A 25,412-nucleotide genomic window follows, 5' to 3' on the forward strand; every position below is an offset into this window, starting at 1 on the left:
TAGAGGAATGAGAATACCTCTTTACTCACTTGCAACTTTCCTAACCATTCCGAATCTTTAGAATGTTGGATTGCAGCCATCTTCCCCCAGTGATAAATTCATTCATACTTACTTTCCACACAGTGGGTGATCCATATGGGTGTAAATAAACAGTTTCCCGCGTATTAATTAGCTTTGTTACATTTTCAAACAAACATTATTCAACAGTTTCTATCTCTTCCTTACGAATTTACTGACATCCATAAAAAAAACATTATTCTCCCTCTGCTAACTCTGGAAGAGTTTGGTAGAGCACAAAAGTTTCCCACTCATTTTTATTTTAAATATTTCCTAGAGATGGCAGCACTTTGTTATTTGAGATTCCAGCTAATCTTTGGGCAACCAAACACCTACCTAGTATCATCTGAAGACTTGTTTGAAGTGATTGTCCTTTCCACTAGCAGCGTTATTGGGACACCAATGTAGTGTTACGGCAGGCATTTCCTCCCATATTTTCGTTTTTATGAAGTTTTTTTATAATGGTGTAAAATTACGCTAGCGTTTCAACTATAATAATAACCATAACCACAATAATCGAGAAATCAGCAATGGACCAAAAGCAGAGGTTCTGCAAAGAAGCTGACGAAACGATATTGATCATATCTTGATCTGTTGGAGAAACATTGCTCAGACTAATTAGAAGCAGAGGCACGATAGTGTTACACGAATGACCCACTGGAACTTAAACGAAAATTGCCATCTGTCGGTGACAAGGAACTGATGTGGCTACAAGCAAGGAAAAATGTCGAAAACAAACGTGTCAAATTACCGTGAGAGTTCCTACTTCAGACATACAGAATCCTAGAATTCTCTACACCAAATATCACAACTCTGCAGAAAGTGAAAATGAGGCTCATTGACACTGCCATCCCAGGTGTTAGCAGAATCGACGGGAAGCAACTTGAAAAACTTGCCAGGTACAAGGACATGAAAATCGAACTACAACGACTCTGGCGTAATACAGCGAAAGTGACCTCAGCGATTCTCGGCAGACTGGGAGCAGTGCCAAAATATCTCAGTGGGCATTTCAACACCATTGACATTTATAGAATATCCATGCGCTAGCTACAAAAAGCCACTGTACTGGGATCTGCATGAAGTATCCGCCGATACATCAGGCTGTCCTAGACTCCTGAGAAGTATCTAACTAGTGACAAAATACGAAAAGCGGCATAGTGAAAACATTAGCAGTGTTTACTTTTATAAACAGTATCTACAATAACAATAGTTGTAACAGGCCTAAGTCGTACAGTTCCAAGAGACTATTAATAGATTCACATTTGCTGAAAATGGCGGGCAAAAAATTACCAGACGAAGAGATTTTTTTATGGTGAAGAGGAAAGTGACGCTAATGGAGGAGACGAATATAGACGCGATGAAATAGACGACGATGAGGCAGTCATGGTGGTCATCACGCAGACGTGATAGTCGGCTAGGAACTGATATTATGGAAAACGAACAAGTTCCATCCCCACAAACCACCCCAAAAGAGAACTATGCTAGAGCTTGCATTTGTCCCAGGAAGAACGACAGAAAGACAACGGTTAAGTGTGAAAAACGTAACAGATTTATGTGAAACATGAAGTGTCTTCGTGCTTTGGTTGCACGTAGATTATCTTGTGGAAACTGATTTCTCTATTCAGTAGATTAACAACAATTTCATAACAATAAAATATCAATTTTCACCACTGGAACAGCGATTTTAATTATTTTGATAACTGGAATTTACAGTTCCCCATATAGTGATCATGGATAGTGCCCAGAGGTATAGAACTGCAGGGTTAAAAAATTACAAACGTACTGATAACCCCGTATCCTCGTACTGACGAAATTGGAACAGCTGATATACAGACACATTTCTTGAGAAACAATTGACGCTCGTAAAACCGATTTTTGATCGGACTATCAAACCTATTTGAGGTCTAGCTCGTAAACGCGACAGCGACCATTAGTTTCCGAAATTCGATTTTCGTCTTTTGTTAATTACGGTGCTTTAAACGAGCTGAAAGCTACGCTCGAGAGTCGCAGCGAACAGCGAGCGGGACATTCATAGCTGCTCCGTGATAGCCGGAAGGCTTAACGGCTCAGGATCGCCGTCCCGTGTTCGGTGGACGTTGCTGCTGGGGATGTACTGGTGACGGTCCGTTGCCTCCGAGCGTGACAACGGCTCAAGATGGATAGACGGCGAGGGACTGAGTGGTGGGTAACGGAGCCAGCCAACGACCGCTAGAGAGAAACACAGGAATCGCACACTAACTCCTGTGCCATTAGGAAAATCGCAAGAAAAGCTTTGAATCTCTGTCAATGACAAAGGAATCTTTCAGAGACAGACAGAAGAGTACATAATCTTTTCCTCATTATCAATAGACGACTAATGGTAAAACACATTAAGCAGTCACAAGATATTTCATTTCCTCACAGGCCACAGACTTTATCTGGCTTACCTCCACCGAAGAGGTAAAAGGCCATTGCCCAGTATGAGGCTGGGGTGCTCCTATTGGGAAGATTCAGCATGTAGTCTAGTATTCGAATGCCACAAACTTCGCACAAGTTCCCTTTGTGGATAGGCAGCTGATACCATCGCATGACACAAATGAGGCTATCCATAGCAGCAAACAGTTTAGTATTCTGACAAGGCTCGTCAATAAGGCATCCAAACACGAACAACAGGAACGTGTTTAGAATTACAGAAGATAACAGGAGATGAGAAAAGTGTAACATCTCAGATGCATCTAAAGTGTACTGGCAGCGAAACAGACGACATACAATGAAGCGCCAAAGAAACAGATATACAGGGTGTTACGAAAAGGTACGGCCAAACTTTCAGGAAACATTCCTCACACACAAAGAAAGAAAATATGTCATGTGGACATGTGTCCGGAAACGCTTACTTTCCATGTTAGAGCTCGTTTTATTACTTCTCTTCAAATCACATTAATCATGGAATGGAAACACACAGCAAAAGAACGTACCAGCGTGACTTCAAACACTTTGTTACAAGAAATGTTCTAAATGTCCTCCGTTAGTGAGGATACATGCATCCACCCTCCGTCGCATGGTATCCCTGATGCGCTGATGCAGCCCTGGAGAAAGGCGTATTGTATCACAGCCGTCCACAATACGAGCACGAAGAGTCTCTACATTTGGTACCGGGGTTGCGTAGACAAGAGCTTTCAAATGCCGCCATAAATGAAAGTCAAGAGGGTTGAGGTCAGGAGAGCGTGGAGGCCATGGAATTGGTCCGCCTCTACCAATCCATCGGTCACAGAATCTGTTATTGAGAAGCGTACGAACTCTTGGACTGAAATGTGCAGGAGCTCCATCGTGCATGAACCACATGTTGTGTCGTACTTGTAAAGGCACGTGTTCTAGCAGCATAGGTAGAGTATCCCGTATGAAATCATGATAACGTGCTCCATTGAGCGTAGGTGGAAGAACATACTGACGAAACTAAAATGAGCTCCAACATGGAAATTAAGCGTTTCCAGACACATGTCCACATAACATCTTTTCTTTATTTGTGTGTGAGGAATGTTTCCTGAAAGTTTGGAAGTACCTTTTTGTAACACCCTGTCGGCATGCGTATTCAAATACGGAGAGATATAAACAGGCAGAATACGGCGCTAGCATCGGCAACGCCTTTATAAGGTAAGTGGCTGGCGCAGTTGTTAGATCGGTTACTGCGGCGTCAGTGGTAGGCTATAAAGATTTAAGTGAGTTTGAACGTGGTGGTAGAGTCGGCGCACGAGTAAGGGGACACAGCAACTCCGAGGTAGCGATGAAGTGGGGATTTTCCCGCACGTCCATTTCACGAGTGTACCGTGAATATCAGGAATCCGGTAAAACATCAAATATCCGGCATCGCTGCGGCCGGAGAAAGATCCTGCAAGAAGGGGATCAACGACGACTGAAGAGAATCGTTCAACGTCACAGAAGTGCAACTCTTCCGCAAATTGCTGCAGATTTCAATGCTGGGCCATCAACAAGTGTCATCGTGCGAACCATTCAACGTAACATCATCGGTATGGGCTTTCGGAGCCGAAGCTCCACCCGTGTTTCCTTGATGACTGCACGACACTAAGCTTTACGCCTCGCCTAGGCCCGTCAACATCGACATTGAACTGTTGATGACTGGAAACATGTTGCCTGGTCGGACGAGTCTCATTTCAAATTGTATCGAGTGGATGGACGATACGGATATGGAGACAACCTCATGAATCCATGGACCCTGCATGTCTGCTGGGGACTGTTCAAGCTGGTGGAGGCTCTGTAATGGTGTGGGGCTTGTGCATTTGAGGTGTTATGGGACTCCTGATATGTCTCGATACGACTGTGTCACGTGACACGTACGTAAGCATCCTGTCTGATCACTCGCATCCATTCGTGCCCATTGTACATTCCGACGGACTGGGGGCAATTCCAGCAGGACAATGTGACACCCCATACATCCAGAATTTCTACAGAGTGGCTCCAGGAACACTCTTCTGAGTTTAAACACTTCCGCTAGCCACCGAACTCCCTAGAAGTGAACATTATTGAGCGTATCTGGGATGCATTGCAACGTGGTGTTCAGAAGAGATCTGCACCCCCTCGTATTCTTACGGATTTATGGACAGCCCTGTAGGATTCATGGTGTCAGTTCCCTGCAGCTCTACGTCAGACATTAGTTAAGCCCATGTGACATCGTGTTGCCGCACTTCTGCGCGCTCGCGGTGGTCGTACACGATATTAGGCAGGTGTTCCGGTTCCTTTTGCTCTTCAGTGTGTGTATACATACTTAAGTTTGTACGGAGTCTCACTGAACGAGTCCTACTCGCACTTGGCCAGTTTTCTTGTCACAAAGGTACTACTCAGGATAACGATAAGAACATAAGTATATAACAGCTATGTGTAGGAACTGAAGATGAGGCTACAACGAAAAAAAGAACACGATCCGAACAGGCCTTGAAGGCATAATGGTAACGACCGGCTCCCGGTTCAACGGCGGCACTTATGCCTCTCCAGATGCGGATACATAGGGGCATGTGGTCAGCATGCAACTCTACCGGCCGTTGTCTGTTTCTGTGACCGGTGTCGCTACTTCTTAATGAAGTAGCTCCTCCATTGGTCGCACAAGGGCTGAGTGCACCCCGCTTGCCAACAGCACTCGGCAGACCGGGACAGTGACCCATTCAAATGCCAGACAGCGCTTAGCTTCGGTGATGCGACGGGAACCAGTGTCATTACTCCGGCAAAGCCGCTGATGAAGATGAGACTACAAAGGTTCTAAATCTAGTTTTCTGGGTATAAGAAAAACGCTTCAAAAAGTGAGTAGTTGCATATATATATATATATGTGGACGGGAAGGGGAAGAAGAAGGTCAAAAGAATAAAAGAAGAAGGGAAGATCGACAAAGTGTCAGGCTACAAATTTAAAGGTCTGCGTTCGATCCTCAGTCGTTCCTACGATTTTTTCTGTCGCCTACCGTTCCTTTCACCTCTGGAAACGGTTTGCTGATGACAAAAATGCGATTTGCACCGTGGTTTGACCTCACGTTAAATTATTGGCCGTCCTGTAAATGGCTTAGTAAGACAATTCAAAATTCACAGGAAGGCGAGGACACATCACTCCAATTGGACCACGCCTAGTAAAGCACTGCAGCGCTCAAATCGAAGTAATTTGATCTGCCTTAGTAGTGGTGACGAGAGAGGGAAAGGTGATATCCAATCCTGGCAAGTTGCGAAATTTTCCTGGGTAACACCGAGGACGTAACATCTGACGAAAGTGCTACGGACAATGTGACGTGACCTCACCCCACCTCACGAGGCGACGCAGAGTAGTCTGAAATTTAACCCTGCCCGCTGTCACGCAGGCTGATAGTCTTCTACTGTGTGCCACGGCAACATCTTGCCGCTGCTTGCGCCCCTGTTCTCGGCTGCGAGCATTGCACCCAGGAGCGCAGCCGGAGGTGGTTCTCCCCCACAGCGCCTGTCGGACACGCCGTACATTTCCCTCCGGTTTTATCACCCTCGGTGCCCCGAAATACCGCCGTTTCGAGATAGTCGAGCAGGGGGTGGCTGTGTCTGCGACGGCGCCGTGTTTTTTCCTGTCGGGCGTCTGCGTCGCCATGTGGCGAGCTGGCGCGACCAAAAATACATGGCCGCGGCGCCGCGTCCGCCAGTCGGTCTAATGCCGCAACGCACGCCCTGCACGCCTGCGACGTCGTTCACGCCGCGGTGTCATCTGCTGCTGTGCCTGCCTGCCTCCGGCAATACTTTTTCGACGTGTCATACATTCTGAAACAAAAAGAAGGAAAAAAAACGACGCACCACGAAGGAATTATCCGGATGGGACGGAAATCGGTAATATGTTGTACACTCTTTGACATAAAACTCGAACGGCGGCCGGCCACTTCAGAGGCTAAGTCCGCGCCGATCGCGACATGGGACAAAAAAACTGGCCAACTCGCTAATTCTCTAAGTCCGGTTATCTGCACAATCTGGCAACACTGTAGACTGCGGCACTTCCTGGAGGAAAACTTATCCCATGATAGACAATCCCTATGCTGATTACGCCTGTGGTCTAGCGGTAGCGTGCGTCGTTTCTGTTCATAATGTCAGTGGATCGAGAGCAGCTACCATAAAATATTTTTATAGCCTCTTCTGTCTGAATGCTGAAGACGTGAATGTAATGGTAGCGCAGATTCAATCTATTTCGCTTTCTGACACACCGATATCAAAATTTTATCCAGTAACGATTTTGCGGCAGATTTCCTGCAGACTGTCCTCCTCTGGACGCCGTATGCGGCAAAGCTCCGGGATCTATTTGCTGGCTACCGGCAGCGGCCGTGGCGACAGCAGCGGCGCTGCACTCCCCCGTTCTTTATCGAAAGCGCCTGCTCCCGCTCATCGCTTTTGATGATTTAAAACGCTTTATTATTAAATGTTGATCCACAGAAAATTTCTACAATTTCCATTCACGCTCAAAAGCAACGGAGACAGACGCCCTGATTAGCGGGCGGGTATTATATTACATTAATCGGCAAACCAGAAAAATTTATTGTTTTGGAGGTTTCAGAGAACGGAAAGGAATTGCTAACGCCGGTGTTAGAAAACGTCTACAGTTAAATGCTATTGCAAAAATTTAGAAGAGGGGAACTATATTAATCAACATGTGCACTTCATAAACAACCTTCTGACATGTTAGACCTATATGACGAACAAAGCTCAAATTTATATCGTTGACAGTCGGTTTGAATCTTTTCAGGATCTATTTTACAGTGAAGCACCTTCGTATTCGCAAAGCAGACATCCATGATATTAACTTAATTTACTAAGTCGAAATCGGACGAAGATTGATGTTTAAAGGCATTCTTCAGATTACGTATAAGGAGTTTTTACTAGCAGTTTGCAACTCCATTAATTAAAATGGAAAATAAAAGGTTGTAGTCAGCGGCTTCTACCGTGATTGGAACAGCTATGCCATATAGTACGATCACTGCAACGCACAAGGGAACCTCTGAGCTAACGACACACTGGCGGCAAGAGACTGACTCTAGTCACTGCGATGTTGCCTAAGCCTTAAAACGCAACCTTAAACACACAGAGGAGGAGGAGATTACTGTTTTAACGTCCCGTCGACAACGATGTCATTAGAGACGGAGCACAAGCTCGGATTAGGGAAGGATGGAGAAGGAAATCGGCCGTGCTCTTTCTAAGGAACCATCCCGCCATTTGCCTGAAGCGATTTAGGGAAATCACTGAAAACCTAAATCAGGATGGCCTGGCGCGGGATTGCACCGTCGTCCTCCCGAATGCACACACAAACAGGTGTTACTTATGTGAACAACGCCGTTCTTGGAGTCCAGAAATTAAATACACTTTCTAATTGTGTCTTCTTACAGTGGATTATATCGTACGAGTCTTCGATGTGGAAAACGAATGTCAAGTGAATTTAGCGAGGTAATGCCGGCCTACACCCGGAAGTAAATGCACTATCAGAGTGTTGACAAATACTTGCTACGACGCTGCCATTTCTCGGTTCTCTTACGAGGCAGCTGTTCAGCGAAATGCTTGCCGTGATTCTCCGATACGGTTCTTCAGAGTGGAGACGCGCGCGCACGTTTGGTTTTTATGCGGCGTTCTCCCCTGATGGTTTCTGACGTCGCCTTGTGGGCTATGTATACATTTGAGACATTCAATTATCATTAATCCAGAATTATACAAGTTTCAGCTTCCGGCGTGGAAGAAGGCTGTTGACGCCGACATTATATCATTTCAACGTAGGGAAAGCAAAACGGGTCAAGCATGTGAGATAATTTTCCGTAACGTTCATAATCATCTAAAAATACAAACGAAGTAAAAAACATCGGAAGCTTATTCGAATTGAATATAATGTAAGATACCAAACGCTTTGCACCCCGGTGTCGAATTTGTCCACGTGGAACCTTTTGCAGCATACACATAGAATGTCATGATTACCACGAGAATGAAGAAATATGTTGGTAAGGATGGAAGCAAGAAGAGATGCAGTCAACAAATATTCGATTCCTCATGGCATTCATTTCATTTGAGACGTAAGAAGAGGTAAAGCGGGATATTACTTTCGTTAACACGAAAGATATGCCACACAAATCGATAACGAGAAAGTCTACGTCTTCATACGTTTCCTCCTTGAAAAATGTATGCTCTATTATATACTAAGTAGCCTGATCATTGTTTCAGTAATGTTACCCTCTTGTTTGACCCCGTAACGATGAACAGATTCCAAATGCATGTCTCTGCATGAAAGTAGCTGTTCGAACCCTTCCGGGGTTGTTTTTTGTGTTTTATTGCTTGGAATTCCTGAAGCAGACCACTGTGCCTTCCCCCCTCGTGGGTTGGGTCACAAAACTAAACCGCTTTTTATCCAATGGCATGATTTATTCAGACAGCATCAGCACAAGACTATCAAACAAAGCCTTCCATTTACAGTTGCAACACTCTAACCAGCACTGACCGAAGTGTAATCCACGGTCATGGTCCGAAATTAGCAGCTGTCTGCTACTGTGGCAAAGTCCGTACTACAGTTTCGATTCCGCAGCACCATTTTATCTGGTAACACTGCGTAGTTGCAGAGTTGTGCCAGCATGTCTGTCCTCACACTGTCAACTTTATGTATCTCACTTCTCCTGTAGCGTTGATCACGAGGAGCCGAAGTAAATGAGTGTATTCTGCATGAAGTAACATTCAGTATTCCCTTCTTTCATAGCCACTCTTCATGTGCATCGATACCAAATAGGAATGTGAAAACTCTTTCGAGTGAGAGAATGACAATAACAATCGTAACAAGAACAAGCAAATAATGAATGATGTTTATTCCAACGCAGAACGAGAATGGCTTTAAATATAAAAATCTATATCTATATCCATATCTATTGATCTTTGAGTTGGCACAATGCAAATATATTCTTAGCATTTAGTTACTGAATTTAGTTCTGGATGTTTTCAGAGAAAAGGAAAAGTCGGTACTTCTCGCTAGTGTAATATAATGTGAACCTTTCCTTAGAACACGACTCAAGCAGGTCCCCAAGTAGGTACCAAGGCACTGCTGCATTCTGTTCCCTGACATTGCTCTGATGACGGTTAATGCAGATAGTTCCGATTATGAAATACAAAACGTATTGCAGGTTAGTTCCTAGGATAGTAACATTAAATTTGCGTTGTAGACGGCACATGAACGTGACGACTATCCATATTACTCATCAATATAAAAAGACAATATTATGGGAATTTAGCAGGATTACTCAAAATGAATTCTGAAATTGGGTGACTGTGCCGCACAGGTGCTAAACGTCGTCAAGAGTATACGATGTCCTAATCGCATTAGGAATATGAAGATCGTCTTCGACAGCTCGCAACTTTCACATTGCTATCTCCACCCCACTCCAGACAGCCCTCGGTGGAGTTGCACTACGTTGCCGATTTAATGGAAGGTCTTCAAACCGACAACAGACCACATATTGAAAAATACAAGCGAATTCTCTTGCAGCGTAAGCTTATTGTAACTAATAACTAATCTAAAAATTATTGGAGAGGAACATTGTCCTATTCAAAAAAAGTAAAATGTTACACACTGTTGATGTCAAACGGACATTATGTATGTCCTGTCTTGTGTCCTATTCATCTGTAATATCAAGTGTACTATCAAACTGATTATATATAATGGATGATAATGTAATGCATTGATACCAGATGGTGGGTTCACGACCGTATTGATGCGAAAATAAAACAGAAGTACGCAAAAGTGCAGTTGTGCATTTTCGTACGTTTTCACCTCGAGATGTACAGTCGTGCTCAAAAGTATCCGAACGACCTAAATTGCATTTCGCCTGATTCGCATGCAACCGGTATAACGCAGCTGTCTAGCAGGTCCTCTAATCGCTCCTTGGTACAGTCGTTTGACTATTGAAAATGGTTCCAACAAGTCACCACTAGAAAACACTGCTCTGTATCGCAATATATCAAGATGTAAAGTAATACCACAATACTAGAAATATCAGGGAACACCTAATCACAGATAAGACTGTCCTTAAGGCTTGTAAGCTCACATTTATTACAATAAATGACATACCTGAAATGTTACCACTCTCATTATTACGTCAGATTGGTAATGCACGTAGTAAGTTCTTCGTATTCATGATTTCCTCTTCAAAGTAACATACCGTACTTATTATTTATCACAAAATGACATTAAAAATTTAAGTTATTCACGAGCAGCTAGTTGAGAATATGTATGAACTTCAAATGACACGACGAACCGTCTTGTTCCGCATATGGATTCAAACCCAGCTCACGCAGACTAAGCAAAGATTTCGTGACTGACGGAAACTAACAGTCATTCCTGATTAGGCATACAGAGAGTGATATACCTCGATTTTAGATAGTATCAGTTAGCAAATGTCAACTTTAAATTGCATAACGCAAACATTTTTAACAGACGCGAATTCCTACCCAGCATCTATTGTCCCTGTTAACGAACTACGAGAGATGTTAAATATTGCTTCTTCACAAGTAACTTACTTGAAATGCCGTGAGGTAAAGCTTTGTGTTGGACACGGATTCGAACCCAGAATCTAATCAGATTGCTATCGAAGCACAGTCAAATGTGACATATCGTCTTTTCGCGGCAGTAGCTAGATGTCTTAACTGAAATGACGAGACGAAACATTAATTTTTTCCTTCCCAGGCACCAACCCGGCACCTATCGCTGTTATATTCTAGAGAAAACGAACGTTAAATATGGGTTTGTTGCACCAGCAGTGACATGTGAGCATGTTTGAACTAGAAATAATATGACGAAGAGTTCAGCGCTCACTGGGAATAGAGCCCCACACATATCGTTGTTGACTACACACAAAGAGACGTCAGCTACCGAATTTTTCTCCACCAGCTGCTCAGAATAACATCTTGAACTTACAGTCATCTCGCAAATAGTTCTGTGTCTCACTAGGAGGTAAAAACGTCAGATATCGTTAGTGTTGACAACGAATGAAAATACATTAAAAATCAAAATTATTGTCCACCAGCAGATAGGTGTTCTCATGCTAGAGCTTGATAATACATAATTAAATCTTTAGTGCCGGGCCAGGATTCGATCCCGTTGTGGGGATGTTGAGGAATCTGCAGTTTTGAACAAACAACAAATTGTAGCCGAGCTGTATTGTCACGAAGGGATCAAATTCCGCGTTAAGGGCGGTCTGAGTTGCATTCCCAGTTCAGAACTAATTTTATCGACGTACAGAAGCTCAGATAAAAGATGGAATAAGTGTCCTGTGACCATACATAGCGTTTGTTTCGTCACTTGAAATAAATAACTAGTATAAGAAAGGTTACTGGTGATAGAGTTTCTACATGTCGCCACTCCAGACTTTATTGTGGTTCAACCTACCGTCTACTAACTACTTGGTAGAGAAGGAATATCAACTTTAATGTGAATTTTCGGACCACACTGCCATTATATCTTCTTCACTTGGTGTAGCCAGGAGAGAATGGAATCTGTCTCTCCCTATCTAAAATCATTGACAGAAGTGGGAATCGAACCCAGACCATAGGTATAACAACCTACCATCCGTCCAACAGACCTCGAAATCCTCTTCTCTGCGACTCATTTTTCTATCGTAACGCCGTAGCGCCACAGTGGATGAGAATTCTGACACACAGGCTCCCTGTAGTAATTTGCAGCATGTTCAGTAAATTCATTTACTTGGTTGACCGAATCACCATGAACTAGTTGCCTCGGCTACCCACTGCATACATTCGACTCTATTTTGTAATCACCGAAATAAAATCACGTAACTGCCACCTACACAGAACTGCCAACAGTGTAGGATGCAGAAGTTTAAATAGGAAGTGTTCCTTTCCACTTGCCCGCCGAAGTGGCCGTGCGGTTAAAGGCGCTGCAGTCTGGAACCGCAAGACCGCTACGGTCGCAGGTTCGAGTCCTGCCTCGGGCATGGATGTTTGTGATGTCCTTAGGTTAGTTAGGTTTAACTAGTTCTAAGTTCTAGGGGACTAATGACCTCAGCTGTTGAGTCCCATAGTGCTCAGAGCCATTTTGAACCTTTCCACTTGAGCTATTCTATTGCGCTATCTGTCTGTAGGAAACGTCGTTCAGTCCAAAAGAAAAACTGTAACTGTTTGTCTCTCAGAAGTCAAGACCTGGCCATATGCATAATCTCACAGTGCAGTGGAATCCAAAAGTTTTGGAGGAATAGTTGTCGAGCTCTGGAGCTGTTGTAGCTACGTGTCAGCTAGTAGGGTAGATAAGATGTCGCGAGTTCGAATACATTCAGTGCTACATTTTTTAAAAAGCAATTCTGCTGTCTGCTGAAGTTATCAATCTAATGGATCTTTGAACATAATTCCCTTCACTTCTCAACCCAAAGTAGTCGCATGTGGAAAAAGGGCTAACTACTGTGACATTTTGTTCTATTCAGGTTTAATAGACACCAGGCAGTAGATGCATCTCGAAGATGTGTAGGGAGAGCGCATCGTGCCATAATATGTCATAAAAGTAATTTCTACATTAGCTGTCGTGTGGTAGTGAGATTTTATTCTTCTTCAAACTTTGTTTGACAGCTTTAACTCAGAACAAGTTTTCTACATGCATGTAATCAATAAACTGCAAGTGCATTGTCAGACTGTCAGAGAATTCGCATATATCGTTGACGATTAATTTCTCTCTCGTGTTTACTATTGTTTTAACAACACTAAAGGAAACCTTACGAAAATTGTGCACTGTATTATAAGAAATGAAATAAAACTAACCACGATAACCTTACGACGAAAGTCTGTTTTAATAAAACCGAGTATCTGTACACAAGCGTGCCTCTGTCGACACGAATTAGTAAAATACTACTCACTTAGATTTTGATTGGGTCTGTGTTTAATTGGTATGCTGTGTCATACTCAAGAGGTATGCAAATGTGGCATTTCATAAATATAGTTACGTATTCCTAGAAACCCAAAATTCGCTTGTCAGCAGCGGAAAGAGGCGTTACCTGTTGTGCAGCATTGTAAGTTTTTCAACATTGCACTATGAGCCGAAAGTATTTTCTTGCGATTTCCTTATTGATGTTTGATCTGACTGCTATTGATGTTTGATCTGACTGCTTGTAGCTCTTTCACAGAAGGGATAAAAACGTTGCAATCAGTGAGACTGGAACTGCGAACCATAATAGACGCTTTTTCAGAGGTCAGCAAGTTACCACAGAGCTGGCGAAGAGGTATGGGTCTGGGCTTCCTCTTACGAAGGCGATACTGCCTAGAACTCGTAAACCGCTATTTAAAGGTCGAGATTAGTTGCGATTTCCACCTGCAACGACTTTCCTGGGCTGAAAACCGTAAATTTACAATCTTTTGTTACACTTCAAGTGGTAATAACTCAGATTATTCAATGGAAATGACAGGTAAAATCAAGTGAACTTTGAGGCTTAATTCCGTGCACACCAGGAAGTAACTCGTCGATCACAGAGTTGCCAAACATACGTTGCCTTGTTGCCAAATCTCAGTTACAGTACCAGCAGGAGGAAGACGAACCGATGTGATCCTACAGCGGGCTGGGAAGTGAGCATAGCTGGTGTCTCCAAGTCGTGGCTGCTACGACCTGGAATACGTAATGCGTCTGATTCGCTTTCTGTAACTAGGTTTGGGGACTGGAGCGTAGTTACAAATAATACTCAGAACTGACTGCTAACTAAGCATCATAAATCAGTAACTCTCATTGTTGTTTTTATATTTCTTTCGTAAGTGTACTCAAAACTAAGAAACTCATTCACAGGCGTTTTCGTGCCTCGCCGATAGTCGGGCACAACAAACAAATAAAAATAAAAAAGAATGTGTATGTGCGTGTGTGTGTGTGTGTGTGTGTGTGTGTGTGTGTGTGTGTGTGTGTGTGAGAGAGAGAGAGAGAGAGAGAGAGAGAGAGAGAGAGAGAGAGAAATAAAAGGGAATGAGAGAGAGTGTAAAAAATTGTTGTAAGGAAATTGAATCATGGTATTTAAAGAAATCTTTCATTAAAATGACACGTTCCACATCATTACGAAATGTCGTATTCATGATGTATGGAACAAGAATTAATCTAATGTAATCTAATCTAGTCATATCATATTGATGACTAGCCATGAAGAGTCATGAATTACCGAAACTTTTGCCAATACCAGTAACCAAATCTAAACTTGAAAATAAATGACGACAATTTTTGTAATAAACCGTGACTCCTATCAGGACCCTTTCGTCCCTGTCATCTAACCACGAAAGATGTCTGATATACCTCCATTCTGAAGTAACAAAGTGTGCATGCATTTAAAGATGAAGTGCATGATGTGAAGTTCTGTGACGGAGATACGAACCCAACACGTAATCGGATTGTTAACTAGGAAAAATCAAATGTTACGTATCGGTTTTTCTTACGAGCCGCTGGGTGTCTGAATCTAAAATAAGGATACAAACTTTTGTGCCTAAGCGACAATCGAACTGCACACCTACCGTGCATCCACGAATATAGCTTAAGTATCAGTTGCTTACTCATGAACAGTAAGATGTGTGCGTGTTTGACCATAAATAACGACACCTGTTTCGATTGTTGGCAACACATGAACAGACATTAAAAATGCAAGTTAATTTTCTCTAGCAGGTGGGTGTGCTCTTGATAGAGCTTGAAATGAAATTATAAATATTTTTGTACTGGATCAGGGTTCAGACCCACTTACTTACCTTTGGAGGAGACCTAGAGAAGATTGCAGTCTTAGTGAGAGGAACGAAATGATTGAACTATACTGTTCCGAGAGATTCAGATCCTCGAAAGAGGAGATACGAATTCAAATCACAGTCCAGCACCAAATATTTCAACGTGTCTAGTTTAATCAAGTACAAGTAAAATAAGAGCCCTGTCCCTTTAAATGGCTATCGGTTCATCAAAAAAAATAAAATTTTCTAATGTAAGTAAGCTTACTGGCGACTATATTTCTGTTTACCATGACTTTCGCTATGTCATTTCCCAACGTAAACCGGCTCTGCCCAGTTGGTAATGAAGGAACGTGATGTTTAATGCGGATTCTGGATTATAACGTCTTTCTCTTGAGGCTACCAGAGGTAAAATAAATCTGTTTGTGCCTCTTAAAAGTAAATGCCTGAACCCACGCATTGCACCTGTGATAGTTCGTTCCACCAGACCATTGTGGCCACATTTCCCAGCCCCTGGAGTGTGCTGTAACGGATGATGTGCTTAGCTTACAAAATTAGTCACGGTGGAAAAAATGCGAGTCTATTAGATGGTCAAGTAGAAGCAAGCTTCTGACGCAGAGATTATGCAATTCTCATGTCAGCAGGATGTAAAGACTCTTCTAGGCATCATAGGCTGGATGTGAAGCCATTTTGATTTTTCACAAATTCAGCAAATTTCTTAGTTCGAGAAAATCCACTGTGAAGTGTGAAGTTGCCGGATAATCATTGCGATACAGAGCAGTGTTTTCTAGTGGTGACTTGTTGGAACCATTTTCAATAGTCAAACGACTGTACCAAGGAGCGATTAGAGGACCTGCATGCGAATCAGGCGAAATGCAATTTAGGTCGTTCGGATACTTTTGAGCACGACTGTACATCTCGAGGTGAAAACGTACGAAAATGCACAACTGCACTTTTGCGTACTTCTGTTTTATTTTCGCATCAATACGGTCGTGAACCCACCATCTGGTATCAATGCATTACATTATCATCCATTATATATAATCAGTTTGATAGTACACTTGATATTACAGATGAATAGGACACAAGACAGGACATACATAATGTCCGTTTGACATCAACAGTGTGTAACATTTTACATTTTTTGAATAGGACAATGTTCCTCTCCAACAATTTTTAGATTAGTTATTAGTTACAATAAGCTTACGCTGCAAGAGAATTCGCTTGTATTTTTCAATATGTGGTCTGTTGTCGGTTTGAAGGCCTTCCATTACATCGGCAACGTAGTGCAACTCCACCGAGGGCTGTCTGGAGTAGGGTGGAGATAGCAATGTGAAAGTTGCGAGCTGTCGAAGACGATCTTCATATTCCTAATGCGATTAGGACATCGTATACTCTTGACGACGTTTAGCACCTGTGCGGCACAGTCACCCAATTTCAGAATTCATTTTGAGTAATCCTGCTAAATTCCCATAATATTGTCTTTTTATATTGATGAGTAATATGGATAGTCGTCACGTTCATGTGCCGTCTACAACGCAAATTTAATGTTACTATCCTAGGAACTAACCTGCAATACGTTTTGTATTTCATAATCGGAACTATCTGCATTAACCGTCATCAGAGCAATGTCAGGGAACAGAATGCAGCAGTGCCTTGGTACCTACTTGGGGACCTGCTAGAGTCGTGTTCTATGGAAAGGTTCACATTATATTACACTAGCGAGAAGTACCGACTTTTCCTTTTCTCTGAAAACATCCAGAACTAAATTCAGTAACTAAATGCTAAGAATATATTTGCATTGTGCCAACTCAAAGATCAATAGATATGGATATAGATATAGATTTTTATATTTAAAGCCATTCTCGTTCTGCGTTGGAATAAACATCATTCATTATTTGCTTGTTCTTGTTACGATTGTTATTGTCATTCTCTCACTCGAAAGAGTTTTCACATTCCTATTTGGTATCGATGCACATGAAGAGTGGCTATGAAAGAAGGGAATACTGAATGTTACTTCATGCAGAATACACTCATTTACTTCGGCTCCTCGTGATCAACGCTACAGGAGAAGTGAGATACATAAAGTTGACAGTGTGAGGACAGACATGCTGGCACAACTCTGCAACTACGCAGTGTTACCAGATAAAATGGTGCTGCGGAATCGAAACTGTAGTACGGACTTTGCCACAGTAGCAGACAGCTGCTAATTTCGGACCATGACCGTGGATTACACTTCGGTCAGTGCTGGTTAGAGTGTTGCAACTGTAAATGGAAGGCTTTGTTTGATAGTCTTGTGCTGATGCTGTCTGAATAAATCATGCCATTGGATAAAAAGCGGTTTAGTTTTGTGACCCAACCCACGAGGGGGGAAGGCACAGTGGTCTGCTTCAGGAATTCCAAGCAATAAAACACAAAAAACAACCCCGGAAGGGTTCGAACAGCTACTTTCATGCAGAGACATGCATTTGGAATCTGTTCATCGTTACGGGGTCAAACAAGAGGGTAACATTACTGAAACAATGATCAGGCTACTTAGTATATAATAGAGCATACATTTTTCAAGGAGGAAACGTATGAAGACGTAGACTTTCTCGTTATCAATTTGTGCGGCATATCTTTCGTGTTAACGAAAGTAATATCCCGCTTTACCTATTCTTACGTCTCAAATGAAATGAATGCCATGAGGAATCGAATATTTGTTGACTGCATCTCTTCTTGCTTCCATCCTTACCAACATATTTCTTCATTCTCGTGGTAATCATGACATTCTATGTGTATGCTGCAAAAGGTTCCACGTGGACAAATTCGACACCGGGGTGCAAAGCGTTTGGTATCTTACATTATATTCAATTCGAATAAGCTTCCGATGTTTTTTACTTCGTTTGTATTTTTAGATGATTATGAACGTTACGGAAAATTATCTCACATGCTTGACCCGTTTTGCTTTCCCTACGTTGAAATGATATAATGTCGGCGTCAACAGCCTTCTTCCACGCCGGAAGCTGAAACTTGTATAATTCTGGATTAATGATAATTGAATGTCTCAAATGTATACATAGCCCACAAGGCGACGTCAGAAACCATCAGGGGAGAACGCCGCATAAAAACCAAACGTGCGCGCGCGTCTTCACTCTGAAGAACCGTATCGGAGAATCACGGCAAGCATTTCGCTGAACAGCTGCCTCGTAAGAGAACCGAGAAATGGCAGCGTCGTAGCAAGTATTTGTCAACACTCTGATAGTGCATTTACTTCCGGGTGTAGGCCGGCATTACCTCGCTAAATTCACTTGACATTCGTTTTCCACATCGAAGACTCGTACGATATAATCCACTGTAAGAAGACACAATTAGAAAGTGTATTTAATTTCTGGACTCCAAGAACGGCGTTGTTCACATAAGTAACACCTGTTTGTGTGTGCATTCGGGAGGACGACGGTGCAATCCCGCGCCAGGCCATCCTGATTTAGGTTTTCAGTGATTTCCCTAAATCGCTTCAGGCAAATGGCGGGATGGTTCCTTAGAAAGAGCACGGCCGATTTCCTTCTCCATCCTTCCCTAATCCGAGCTTGTGCTCCGTCTCTAATGACATCGTTGTCGACGGGACGTTAAAACAGTAATCTCCTCCTCCTCTGTGTGTTTAAGGTTGCGTTTTAAGGCTTAGGCAACATCGCAGTGACTAGAGTCAGTCTCTTGCCGCCAGTGTGTCGTTAGCTCAGAGGTTCCCTTGTGCGTTGCAGTGATCGTACTATATGACATAGCTGTTCCAATCACGGTAGAAGCCGCTGACTACAACCTTTTATTTTCCATTTTAATTAATGGAGTTGCAAACTGCTAGTAAAAACTCCTTATACGTAATCTGAAGAATGCCTTTAAACATCAATCTTCGTCCGATTTCGACTTAGTAAATTAAGTTAATATCATGGATGTCTGCTTTGCGAATACGAAGGTGCTTCACTGTAAAATAGATCCTGAAAAGATTCAAACCGACTGTCAACGATATAAATTTGAGCTTTGTTCGTCATATAGGTCTAACATGTCAGAAGGTTGTTTATGAAGTGCACATGTTGATTAATATAGTTCCCCTCTTCTAAATTTTTGCAATAGCATTTAACTGTAGACGTTTTCTAACACCGGCGTTAGCAATTCCTTTCCGTTCTCTGAAACCTCCAAAACGACAAATTTTTCTGGTTTAAATCTGATGACCTTAACTATCACTTCCGATCAACATTAAATACTTCATCAACCCATACATGGAACTCCAAATGTGCAGTGTTCCTGCACTGCTACAGAGCATGCATTGCAAGGTATTCACACAGTTTATCGCATAGACTTACCATAAGGAATGAAACAAGAACTGTAATACACTTTACACCACAGACGCTCACTCTGGCATGACGAAAACATCCGAACATTGACCAAAAGTTGCACAAATAATTGAGTTTGAAAGGAAAAGAAACGAGGTATGAAGCATTTATAAATTCATCGAATGTAGTGAGGTGGTTTTCGTCCCAGTCTATAAAATTAATTTCGGGCCATACTCAGCTCTTGCCGATTAATGCAATATAATACCCGCCCACTAATCAGGGCGTCTGTCTCCGTTGCTTTTGAGCGTGAATGGAAATTGTAGAAATTTTCTGTGGATCAACATTTAATAATAAAGCGTTTTAAATCATCAAAAGCGGATGTGCGGGAGCAGGCGCTTTCGATAAAGAACGGGGGAGTGCAGCGCCGCTGCTGTCGCCACGGCCGCTGCCGGTAACCAGCAAATAGATCCCGGAGCTTTGCCGCATACGGCGTCCAGAGGAGGACAGTCTGCAGGAAATCTGCCGCAAAATCGTTACTGGATAAAATTTTGATATCGGTGTGTCAGAAAGCGAAATAGATTGAATCTGCGCTACCATTACATTCACGTCTTCAGCATTCAGACAGAAGAGGCTATAAAAATATTTTATGGTAGCTGCTCTCGATCCACTGACATTATGAGCAGAAACGACGCACGCTACCGCTAGACCACAGGCGTAATCAGCATAGGGATTGTCTATCATGGGATAAGTTTTCCTCCAGGAAGTGCCGCAGTCTACAGTGTTGCCAGATTGTGCAGATAACCGGACTTACAGAATTAGCGAGTTGGCCAGTTTTTTTGTCCCATGTCGCGATCGGCGCGGACTTAGCCTCTGAAGCGGCCGGCCGCCGGTCGAGTTTTATGTCAAAGAGTGTACGTGTAAAGAAACAAATGATTATTAGGTCTACAACTTTGCTTCCGCCGTTTTGCAATAGATGGCAGTAGCAGCAAGTGGGGTTCGGGTGGTCGGTCATAGGTGGAATACAATAAGCTTAGGCATCTGTTAACATTATGCCATAAACATATTAGTCGATTTGTGATAGCGCCGATTAAGTACGTCAACTTACGTACCTATTCCTCGCCATTTGCGGGAAGTTTTAATTTTCGGCTTTAACGTGATGAAATCTGCGACTATGGCTCTTAAAATGCTGCGTAAGGCTAATGGTGAGGGAACTATTAGTGGAAGAACGTGCAGAGGATGTTTTCAACGCCTTAAGAACGGTGATTCTGATGTCGAAGACCGGCATGTCGGTGGAAGACAGAACGTTTTCGTAGCTACTGAAACAGACGAAGACAGTCACAGGATATCATTATCCAAAGCAATTGATGCGTTCGAGCCCAGCACTGAAACACAAACGGCCACAATACACGTAAAGGTAATTTTGCAGCAGGTCAGTGCTCGGCCCCATGCCGCAAAACCCTTCAAAATATACATGGAAGCATTGAAATGAGAAGTCCTATCCCTACCGCCGTATTCTCCATACGTTGCTCTCTCTGACTACCACCTTTTTCGATCAGTGGCATACAGTCTGACTGACCAGCACTTCCAATCACATGAACAAGTGCAAAATTGAATCGATTCACGGATCCCCACAAAAGACGCCCAGTTCTTCCGACACGGGATTTGTATGCTATCCAAAAGATGGGAGAATGTGGTGGCCAGCGATGGGCAATACTATGAATCAAATTTTTTTAAGTTTTTTACAATAAAGCCCCTAACTGCGAGAAAAAACGGCGGAAGCAAAGTTGTAGACCTAGTAAAATTTAAAAAATGGAAAGAAACAGAAATCTGGGTGAGTTATGGAAGAGAAGGAGCTCTACAGACTGAGCAAGTCAATAACGCGTTGGTCCACCTCTGGCCCTTACTCAAGCAGTATTCAGCTTGGCACTAATTGATACAGTTGCTGGTTGTCATCGTGAGTGATATCCTGCTGAATTCTGTCCACTTCGCACGTTAGATCGTGAAAAGCCCAAGCTAGCTGGGTGGTCCTGCCCATTATGCTCCAAAAATTCTCAGTCGTGAGAGATCTGGCGACCTTGCTAGCCAAGATGGGATTTGGCAAGCGCGAAGACAAACAGTAGAAACTTTCGCCGCTTGCGGATGGGCACTATCTTGCTGAAATGTAAGCCCAGGTTGGCTTGCCGTGGAGGACAACAAAAAAAAGGCAGTAGACTATTGTCGACGAACCGCTGTACTGTGAGGGTGCCGCGGATGACAACCAAAGGTGAAAGAAATGGACCCCAAACCATCACTCCCGATTGTCGGGCTGTACGGCGGGTGACAGTCAGGTTGGTATACTGCCACTGTCTGGGGCGTATCCAGACACGTCTTCGGCCTGGAATCTCATTACTCAATGTTCTTCAGTGATGAGTCACACTTCGAAATGAGCCTCAGTGGCCTGTGTAGACTTGCCTCGAGACGCCCTGGACAGCAGTGGAATACCAGCCTGTCACCAACCATACGGCTCGACAGCCGGCGTGATGGTCTTGGGTGCCACTTTTTTACATAGCAGGACCCCTTCGGTTGTCACCTGCGGCACCTTTGCGGCACAGCGATATGCTGACGATATTCTACGTCCCTTTTTGTTGCCCTTCATCGTAAGCCATCATGGGTTTACATTTTCAGCAAGATAATGCTCGCCTGCACACGGCGAGAGTTTCTACTGCTTGTTTTCGTGCTTGCCAAACACTGCCTTGGCCAGCAAGGTCGCCGAATCTCTCCCCAACTGAGAACGTAAGGAACATTGTGGGCAAGACCATACAACCAGCTCGAAATTTTGATGATAAGAGGCGTGTTCTTTAAGTAAGTGCCGTTTTGAAATTAAAAAAAGACGTGCTAAGATATCTCAATAATTTTATATTTGCATAAGAGTCTGAAACTTAATCTAATTTTCTACATAATTTCCGTCAATATTGAGGCACTTGTCATAACGTTGTAGCAATTTTTTAATACCCTCCTCATAGAAGTCTGCCGCCTGACTTGTTAACCACTGCATCACCACTGTTTTGACTTTGTCATCGTCTTGAAGACGCTGACCGCCCAAGTGTTCCTTCAAGTGCAGGAACCTGTACGGAGGATGATCTAGAGTTTCCCATCGAAAAGGTGTGATGAGATCTTTGGTCTGATTCGCCACATGCGGACGGGCATTGTCTTGCAGCAAAACGGTGCCCTTGCTCAACTTCCATGGACTGTTGCTCTGATTCTGGTATGACGTAGGCCACCCATGTTTCATCGCCCGTAACAGTTTGGCTTAAGAAATCATCACCGTCGTGGTACCGCTCAAGAAAAGTCAATGCACTGTTTAAACGTTTGGTTTTGTGCACATCCGTCAACATTTTCGGTACCCAACGTGCGCACAATTTTCGATAATTCAAGTGCTCGGTCACAATGCCATACAAAACACTACGAGAAACATTACGAAAGTCATCCCGCAAGGAAGAAATCGTAAAGCGTCTGTTTTCTCTCACCTTATTGTCCACTTCCTGCACCAAACTTTCATTAACGACCGAAGGACGCCCACTCCGTTGTTCATCATACACATTTGTGTGGCCATCATTAAATGATCTCACCCACTTTCTTACCATTCCATCACTCATAATGTTTTCTCCGCAAGCTGCATAGATCTCACGATGAACATCAATCGCTTTTAGGCCTTCAGCACTAAGAAATCTTATAACAGCCCGCACTTCACAGTCGGCGGGACTCACGATTATCGGAGGCATCTTAAACACTCAGTACACAACGTAAACAAGGAAGAATCAGACTGTAATGGCGTCAGTGCGTAGATTAAGGTGCGGGCTTTCATGTAAAAATTATTGAGATACCTTAGCACGTCTTTTTTTTAATTTCAAAACGGTACTTACTTAAAAAACACGCCTCGTATAACGCGTCGGTTGGACAGAATTTAGTACAATATCCCTTACGAGGATATCCAACCACGCTGTCAATCAGTGGCAAGCCAAATAACTACCTGAATAAGGGCCAGAGGTGGAGCAAGCGTTATTGACTTTCTCTTAGACCAATTATCCAATTTTCCTCTTTGTCTGTACATGTGCATCACATCTACCACTGATTTACGTCCCATTCAGATAATTCCTACTCTGTGCGTCTTTTTTTTTTAATTTCGAAAAATTGATGACGGAAACGGATTCAAGTTTTTGACCCCATTTGCGTTTACCGCCATTACATGAATGCTTTATTCGAGTGAGTAGAACGGTTACTTTCACTAGGCCTCGACTGATGACTCCTTATGTCTCTCCTTGACTAGCCCAGGGCGATACTCCATCCATAATCACTTAACCTAAAGTTTGAATCATAGACAATAGCGAAAAGTGACACAGATGAAAGTATACGATTGTTCTGCCTTACGGCAGTTCTTCTCCTGGGGAAAGCCTCGTGAGAGAGGCCCACCGCATGAGCGTCTAGGGAAGTGATTCCAGTGGTGGTTTCCAGTTGCCTTCCACTGGTGATGATGAAATGATAATGAGGACAACACAACAGTCCCTGAGCGGAGAAGATATCCGACCCAGCCGCGAATCGAACCCGGGCCCCTTGGCATGACAGACCGCTCAACTATTTTATTTTGTTCGATGTAGTTCGCGTTGCGTTTGGTCTGGGCGGACGTCACAAGACATCCGTTCAAGTTGATCGTTGATTCCTTGACTCAGTTTTTTTATTACAGAGAGCACGCAGCCCTCTGACCGGATGAGACATGTTGTTGTTGTGGTCTTCAGTCCTGAGACTGGTTTGATGCAGCTCTCCATGCTACTCTATCCTGTGCAAGCTTCTTCATCTCCCAGTACCTACTGCAGCCTACATCCTTCTGAATCTGCTTAGTGTATTCATCTCTTGGTCTCCCTCTACGATTTTTACCCTCCACGCTGCCCTCCAATGCTAAATTTGTGATCCCTTGATGCCTCAGAACATGTCCTACCAACCGGTCCCTTCTTCTTGTCAAGTTGTGCCACAAACTCCTCTTCTCCCCAATTCTATTCAGTACGTCCTCATTAGTTATGTGATCTACCCATCAAATCTTCAGCATTCTTCTGTAGCACCACATTTCGAAAGCTTCTATTCTCTTCTTGTCCAAACTATTTATCGTCCATGTTTCACTTGCATACATGGCTACACTCCATACAAATACTTTCAGAAACGACTTCATGACATTTAAATCTATACTCGATGTTAACAAATTTTTCTTCTTCAGAAACTCTTTCCTTGCCATTGCCAGTCTACATTTTATATCCTCTCTACTTCGACCATCATAAGTTATTTTGCTCCCCAAATAGCAAAACTCCTTTACTACTTTAAGTGTCTCATTTCCTAATCTAATTCCCTCAGCATCACCCAACTTAATTCGACTACATTCCATTATCCTCGTTTTGCTTTTGTTGATGTTCATCTTATACCCTCCTTTCAAGACACTGTCCATTTCGTTCAGCTGCTCTTCCAAGTCCTTCGCTGTCTCTGACAGAATTACAGTGTCATCGGCGAACCTTAAAGTTTTTATTTCTTCTTCATGGATTTTAATACCTACTCCGAACTTTTCTTTTGTTTCCTTTATTGCTTGCTCAATATACAGATTGAATAACATCGGGGAGAGGCTACAATCCTCTCTCACTCCCTTCCCAACCACTGCTTCCCTTTCGTGTCCCTCGACTCTTATAACTGCCATCTGGTTTCTGTACAAATTGTAAATAGCCTTTCCCTCCCTGTATTTTACCCCTGGCACCTTCAGAATTTGAAAGAGATTATTCCAGTCAACATTGTCAAAAGCTTTCTCTAAGTCTACAAATGCTAGAAACGTAGGTTTGCCTTTCCTTAA

This window comes from Schistocerca americana, chromosome 1 (genome assembly GCF_021461395.2).
Source record: "Schistocerca americana isolate TAMUIC-IGC-003095 chromosome 1, iqSchAmer2.1, whole genome shotgun sequence".
Taxonomy (NCBI): Eukaryota; Metazoa; Arthropoda; class Insecta; order Orthoptera; family Acrididae; genus Schistocerca; species Schistocerca americana.